The sequence below is a fragment of the Leptonychotes weddellii genome, chromosome 2, assembly GCF_054177405.1.
Source record: "Leptonychotes weddellii isolate Sample4059 chromosome 2, ASM5417740v2, whole genome shotgun sequence".
Lineage (NCBI taxonomy): Eukaryota > Metazoa > Chordata > Mammalia > Carnivora > Phocidae > Leptonychotes > Leptonychotes weddellii.
In genome coordinates this window covers 48349680-48355627 of record NC_138370.1, presented here as the reverse complement: position 1 = coordinate 48355627, position 5948 = coordinate 48349680, and the positions used below count along the sequence as shown (strand labels likewise).

At 35.8% G+C, this 5948-nt stretch overlaps 1 pseudogene; it reads right to left on the bottom strand.

Annotated features, from left to right (window-relative positions):
* LOC102727585 (glucose-6-phosphate 1-dehydrogenase pseudogene) overlaps positions 1 to 1741 on the bottom strand; it is a 5171-nt pseudogene extending 3430 nt beyond the window's left edge.
* Between the last annotated feature and the right edge of the window lie 4207 nt (positions 1742 to 5948).

Below are 5948 nucleotides of genomic sequence, written 5' to 3'. Positions count from 1 at the left end.
CAAACAAAACAACGTTAAACACTCCACGTGACTAGAAGTTACTTTGTCTAAACTTTTTAATTTGTTTGAGAAAAATACTAGATATAGTAAATGCATTAGGCATAAGATGCTGTCTTATATATCCAATTTTAGAAAAAAAAATCATATTGGAATTAACATTAAAAAAAAAACAACCACTTTTGTAAACCAAGAAGATACCTTTTCTTTCTGATAGCCCAGAATATAACCTTTGTCTGTATTAGGTCAAAAGTCCATTCTACTCTTTTAATAAGTCCTAAAAGACAAAGATACTAATAAAGAAAAGATATTTTTGGTAGAACAAGTATTAGCAATCATTTGCCACTTAGGGGATGGTGTTTTAATTCCAGAGCCTGTCTTGAGCCACAGAGTAATTTTTCTTTGAGTTTTTATACTGATTATTGCTAATTCTTAGGAAAAATTATTCTCTCCACCTCCATCTAAACATCTGTCTTTGACCTATGGATCACCTAGTGCAGAAACATGTCTGAAAAATCTGCTCTATCAAGCCAAATGATGGTTACTGACTTTGCCACTTTCCACTCACTTCTTACAGATGTTAGTTGGCAATGGGCAACATGTTGGGGTTTTGTGAAGGGGAGGCAATGATTATGACAGTGATGAAAAATATGTAGGAGTATTTAGGAATATGTCAATACTCATGTATTGCATCTGCATTGTATGCCTGGATCTGTAATATGTTGTTGGGGAGTGGATTAAGTTTGTCATAATAAACATTACAGAATAGGTGATTTAAGCAACAGGAATTTATTTCTCACAGTTCTGAAGACTAGAAGTCCTAGATCAAGGCGTCAGCAAGATTGGTTTCTTCTTCTCTCCTTTTATAGATGACCATTTTCTCTCTGTGTCCTCACATTGTCTTTCCTCTGTGTCTCTGTGTCCTAATCTCCTCTTAAAATGACACCAGGCATATTGGATTAGGGCCCACCCTCATGACCTCCTTATATTTTAATTATTTCTTTAATGGCCTATCTCCAAATGCAGTAACATTCTGAATTACTAGGGGTCAAAGACTTCAACATATGAAATTTGGGGAGACACAGTTCAACCCATTACAGGAAGATAGGTGGAGGAGCTAGAAAACATGTATAGATGTTACTATTTAGACTGATAGTCACAAAGTGACTATCATCAATATGTAAGATACATAGGTGTGATATAACATTTAGTTTCCAAAGATAAAGTTGTGTTGTAAAATGCATTTATTTACTTATGCAGAACATTTCTGCACTGAATACCAGATTATTTTGTTCAGAAAAATAGGTCTGAAAACGAAAATTAATCTATATCACTGGCAAGAAAGTGTTTTCTATGGGCAAGACTACATGTACGTTTCAAAGGTTGCTGCACAAGTTGTTTCTTATCCTTTGCACTTTAAATACAGTGTGAAGTCTGGCATTTCTAAAGTTTTCTCACTTAGCAGCTGGTAAAAACAACTGTCTTTAATAGTAGGTTTAGAAGTAATCCATGTAGTGAAAAGAACAAAAGTCTGATGATTTTACTTAGTAGTTGTGTAACTGTAGATCATGAGTTAACTTCACAGAACCTTCGTTTAATTATCCCTGAATTAGGAAGAATTATATCACCCTTGTAAGAATCTAGGTCATGATTTCTCAACCTGAGTACGATTGACATTTGGAAGGATAATTCTTTGTTGTGGGGGCTGTCCTTTGTACAGTATGCCATTTAGCAGCATCTCCATCCTCCACCCACTCTAAGCCACTAGCAAAACCCTCTTACCCTTAATTTTTACAATCAAAACTATCTCCAGACATGGCTAAACATTCCTCTGGAAGACAAAATTACCCCTAGTTGAAAACCACTATCTAGCTGTATGGCAGAAACAAATATTTGTGCCTGATGAAAAAGACAAAGATTGCAAAAGAAGTCCAGACTTAAAGATAGCCCCACTGAAGCTTTTACAAAATTATTATTTTTTTCTAAATCCTCTGTAACCAAGAGAAAAGCCTAAGATTTTCAAGAAAATTATTAGAGAGTACTCTTTGGAAAGCATTCAAGATCTTGACCAAAAATCTTTAGATACTGATGGGCTTACAGAGAGGACCAGATATGTCACTCTCCTTTCATATTCTCCTTATTTGGCAGAGATGCCAGCAGTGCAGTAAGTTTAGAAAAGTACAGGAAAAAGACACATAGGAGAAAAAAAAAAAAAACACAGGTGGAGGTATTTATTACAGGTATAAGAACTTTAATATAGGAAGGGAGAGGTTATACAACTTTTCCAAGTGCTGATGGGCCAACCACCAAAGATACCAGCCAGAAGCATTAAAGCAGGTTTTTCTCAACAGAAATCTGGAACCCCCCTAAAATGACAGAAAATGTTTATTCCACTGAGGATAAACTGCTTCTCCTTCTGTTATGAAGAACTTCAGTTTAATAAACTTGTCACTGTTCACTGCTGTTTGCCTACACTGCCATCTTAGGGGCTCATGTTGTCTACAAGATTATCAAGAGGTACCTCTTCACGTTGCCAGTTTGAGGGTCTTCATATGGATGTAAACACCTTGGTTCTCATTTTAAAAAATCTATGAAAATGTCTCTTCCTCAGATCTACTTGTTACCAAAATTTTCAGTTATGTCACTTACATGTCTCTTACTGTGATGGTTACTTTTGTGTATCAGTTTGGCTAGGCCATAGTGCCCAGATATTTGGAAAAGCATTCTTTTAGATGTTTCTGTAAGGGTTTTTTGGGGGGATGATTAACATTTAAACAGGTCAAATAGGATTTTGAGGTAAGTAGATTCCCTTTGTAATGTGGGTGGGCCTCATCCAATGAGTTGAAGGCCTTAATAGAACAAAGACTGACCTTCCCCCAAAAGAGAAGGAATTCTGCAATATTGACTCTTCCTGGGTCTGCACCCTGTCCACTCTCCCTGCATTGTCAACCTCCATAATCAAGTGAGCCAATTCCTTAAAATAAATCTCTTTCTCTCTCTCTCCATATATATATGTGTGTGTACACACACACACACACACACACTTACACACGTCCATCCTACTGGTTCTATTTTTCTAAAGAACCCTAACTAATAAAGTTACTGTCTAGAAAGTGAATCAGTATGAATTTGTACTTCTAACCATTTTGTCTTAAAGGCATACTTAACCTTAATACTGGTAGATTTGTCAAATTTCTGCACACAGGAAGGAATTCTCTTCTCCATTATCCTTCAAAGAGACCTGGAGTAGGGCTGTAAACAACTATTCTCTTTCTTGTGGTCCCGCCATATTGAACTACATTTGAGTAAGTGTTTGGTTGGATATGGCACACATATCTTCTCTTTATTCTTTTAATGGTATCTATTAATGAACAAAAGTTCTTTGATTTAAAATAGTGGAAGTGTGGGGAAGTGGAGCAAAACCCTCAAAACAAGTATAAAAGTGGACAAAATTATTTTAAAAAATCAGTGCACTAGAAATCAACCAAACATGACAAGAAGTTGAGAAGCACTTACACATAAACACTGCTAGTGGGAAGTTTGTGGCTTTCTTGTCTTGATGCTTTCCCATCTTGCTACCTCACCCTTATTCCCAGCTCAGGTTACAGAAACCTGTCCTCTTTCTGGGTGGAGGGGATAGATTCACTTCACTGTATCTGATAGAGCAGCTAAAACATTATTTTGGAAGTGAGAGGGCCGTAGAAAATAAGTTAATAAATTCTCTATACATTTCTGGCTGACTAATAACTAGATATGTGCTGGAGACACCAGATAACATAGAGAAAATTGGAAGCCTGAGGAAATTTGCAGACTTGTTGAACCATTGAATGTGACCCTCAACCCACAATCAACTCAGAGGGCAGATGGTGGAAGCCTTATTCACGCAAGTGTTTTACATAATCACTGCCCAAAATACTGTCTGCTAAACTATATAGACACAGGGGAGATACCCAGGAGTGTCAGACTTAAGCAAATAAACAAAAAACAGAGTTGGCATATCTGTAGCTGTACATTATGGGGAACAAAATTTCACATTTGAAATCCAGGCAAGATAATTGTTTACTAAAACCAGTAATATTTAAAAGAACAAAACGCAATCCAGAGATTTTATAAAACAAGGGTATACACCTGGACAGTGATTTACTAGAAATCTTAGGTAGTGCAGTAAGGCAAAAAACGAAAAGACAGATTGGAAAGGAGAAAAAAAAAACAAACTTTACTTGCAGATGATACAATTATGAAAGTAGTCACTCCTAAGGCATCTATAAAATAGCTACTAGAATTTTGGGTGACTTTAGCAAGGTCGTATATATTCATAAAAGATACAGGTTGATATGCAAAAATATCAATTGTATTTCTCTATTATAAACAAAAAATCCAAGGACAAGTTCTTAAATGTTCTATTTAAGTATAGTATAAAATACTTAGAAATAAATTTTGATACAATGGGAATACAAGATGTGGGGGCATCTGGGTGGCTCAGTCTGTTAAGCATCTGCTTTTGGTTTAGGTCATAATCCCAGGGTTCTGGGATTAAGCCCCACATCTGGGCTCCTTGCTCAGCGGGGAGCCTGCTTCTTCCTTTCCCTCTGCCTGCCGCTCCCCCTGCTTGTGCTCTCTCTCTCTCTCCCTCTCTGTCAAATAAATAAATAAAGTCTTAAAAAAAACAAATCAGTACTGAGAGATACTGTGCAGAAGAATACAAGAAACAAAAATACCAGAAATTTAAAAGATTCATTACCTACAGAGAGTTGGTGTGAATGGGATGGAAATAGTGGAGAGGTAAGAATGAGATAACAGGCATGAGAAGGGGGAAACACTTCATGGGGTTTCTTTTTTATGCCTCTGGTTATTACAATCATGGCATTGTGTTATATATTGCGAAGTAAATAATGAAAATCAACCAGTTTATAGAGGAAGCCCAAATGGAATGAACTTAGTAACACATAAATCTGTCTTATAAATGAATAACGTAACTATAAGGTTGGGGGAGGAGGGAACTAACAAGTGATGTTAGAAAATGTTTTTACTGTATATTGTAAAGTCAAAGAAAAATGAACTAAAAAACAGTATGTACTGTAGTTAGTAAATTTGATTCTCACAGAGATATGAGTGTATCTGAAACCAATTTATGCATACACTAGAATTAAATTATTAAGAAAATGTGGATAACGGGAGCCAGTTTTCTCATTGCCAGGGAACAAGTGGAAAGATGGAAACTTAGAATAAACCCTGTGGAGTTAGATTGGTCCTGGAGGTACTGGTATGAATGCAAGTTTGTTTGTTTTTAATGTATGTATTAGGTAGTTACAGAGATAAGATAGATGTATAAATGTGTGTTAGCATACGTGGATATATTTCCTAGCTTTACCTGTTGAGACTAAATGCGGTGACACGTCAGAAGCAATAAATAAATAAATAAATCTAGGACCCAGGTTGTATTTGTAAATACCGTTACCCAGTTAAGTGCCTTGAAGAAATGCTTAGCTTCAATTCTGGGGCAGGGAAAGTCCAAGAGGAACCTGGAACATCTTATGGATTTAGCAAGTAAGGAAGTGCTCAGAAATGATGGGGACATGTTGAGAGGACCCGGGAGCCAATTTGAAAGAGTTTCTAATTGTCAAAGCTGGAATAATATGAGCAAAAAATTAATAATTATAATATTAGATTATCACTTACAAAATAAGATAAATATCATTTAGTTATGCTGACATAAATAAAAAATGGGGAAGAAAGAGTCTCTTTTCCCTAAAGTAAAATTCTAATTACTAAATGTAGAAGTAATGAGGTTAATAAGAAGATCACTAAGAAGAACACTTTAGTAATATATGCTATAGGCCAAATTGATTCATGGATTTTAAAATTAATTGGGGGAAGTGTGATGAGAAATGAAATATTTGCAAAGCCTTGAAGTATGTCCCCAAAAGGTACTTATTAAAGGCAAACCTATA